The sequence below is a fragment of the Desmodus rotundus genome, chromosome 5 (assembly GCF_022682495.2).
Source record: "Desmodus rotundus isolate HL8 chromosome 5, HLdesRot8A.1, whole genome shotgun sequence".
Lineage (NCBI taxonomy): Eukaryota > Metazoa > Chordata > Mammalia > Chiroptera > Phyllostomidae > Desmodus > Desmodus rotundus.
In genome coordinates this window covers 7,464,987-7,466,725 of record NC_071391.1, presented here as the reverse complement: position 1 = coordinate 7,466,725, position 1,739 = coordinate 7,464,987, and the positions used below count along the sequence as shown (strand labels likewise).

The 1,739-nt window shown below is 44.6% G+C and overlaps 1 pseudogene; it reads right to left on the bottom strand.

Annotated features, from left to right (window-relative positions):
• Positions 1–648: 648 nt before the first annotated feature.
• LOC128780821 (RNA transcription, translation and transport factor protein pseudogene) lies at positions 649–1,471 on the bottom strand (annotated as a pseudogene).
• Between the last annotated feature and the right edge of the window lie 268 nt (positions 1,472–1,739).

Sequence of the window (1,739 nt, the reverse complement as noted above, 5' to 3'; positions counted from 1 at the left end):
CGTCACATCTGCAAAGCCCTTTGTGCCATGGTGGGTAAAAGACAGGCTCTGAGTTTAGGGAATGGATTTGGCAGAGGGTGGTGGGTGGGGCAGGTCTTTATGAGCCTACTTCAGCTCCTCTGCTTCCTGGTGCTTAAGAGTCCACTAAGGTCTGCCCCTTCGACAGCCGAGCATCCCTCCAACATCTAGGCCTTTCCATCAGCACAGCCATCATCAGAGTCCAGTCCCAGCCCTCCACCACTGTGTCCATGACCCATAAACAGCCTCTGGGCCTGAGAGGCCCCAGAGGACATGAGACTCATGTCTCCATCAGAAATGAGTGTGCTCAGGTCTGTGTGACCCTCACACTTAACCTGGGGCCTAACTAACTTCTTCTTCCTCTCTCTCCTTTGCTTCCACCTTCGCTGTCCCAGATGCTAACCTTCCTTTCTGACAGATTAGGGTTTTCAGATGGGGAGACACGGGAAGACAAGAAAGTTCTTTCCCAATATCTAGTAAAGAAAAAGCAAGGATGTTATACCCCTAAAACATAGTCTATTTTCTGGGATACTTTCCTTGAAAGTGTGAAGTTGGATTTCTAAACACATGCCAGGCCGTACGTGGTACCCAATCATGCTGGGTCAGTGAGAGGCTGGAATCCTAATATGTTCACCTTCCTACTTTCCCCTGGCTCTGGTCTGTCTTTGGAACCGCTGCAGTTTCCTGAACAGCTAAATCGCTGCAATAATTCTGGTCTGCATCTCTCTGAGCTCTTCCATGAGCAGCAATTGCAGAATGTCAGCAGCTTCATCAACAATTGCATCTCCTGTGTCAAACGAAGGCCGTACTCCTGTAAACAACTGGCAATCAACCCTTCTGTTGCCTTGTTTGCTTTAGTAACTGCGTCTGTGTCAGGTGCTCCTGGACCAAACAGCATGTGGCCTTCAGCATTACCAGGTGATCCTGATGGTTTTGAATCTGAAGGTCAGCCAGGGTCATTATGCCAGCCTTAAAATCAGTATTATCTACATCTACAATGATGAGTGGTTCCGCATTTGTAGCTGCACTGTTGGCCTTTTTTGTATTTTCAGATACTGCGTCCTTGTATTTCTCAGCATTATGTCCACACTCAAGTGTAACAGCTAAGTCAAGAAGCCATTCCATTGCTTCTTGTCAATCATGAATATTGAAGGGACAGCTGACACCTATGAGATACTTTTCAAAAAACGTGGGCCAGTCACTGCTTTGGATATTGCTTAAATTACCTTGATTTCAATCTTGTGATGTCTGGTTTTCTGGTGTGCAAGCCAAACACTGAAGATTCTATATTCTCTTTCATCTTTGCAGATTAAGTGGGCAGGGTAATGGTAGTTGAGTGCCGTCACCTTGTCTCTAAACCTGGCCTGGCTTCTCGCTCTGGTTTCCCAGGCTCAGCCGAGATGGCAAGCTCAGGGTAAGAGAGCCAAGCAAGATTAACTGACACATACTCCATTAAGACTATTCCAAGTTCTATGGTCCAAACACAACTTTCTCTCATGGATCTTCAGAAAGTTCATATTACAATCATCTGTTCTTGGCTCGCAATTAATAAATATTTACAGTAAAACAGAGTATTGTGGAAAAGTTAAAGATATGACAGCAGGAAAATGTCATAATGGATATGGAAGGTAAAGTAAAACACTGTGACAAAACTATACATGATGGAGGACTCAAATTTCAGTTTAGTGATAGTTAATAATCCTAGTAATCAATGTATGTAA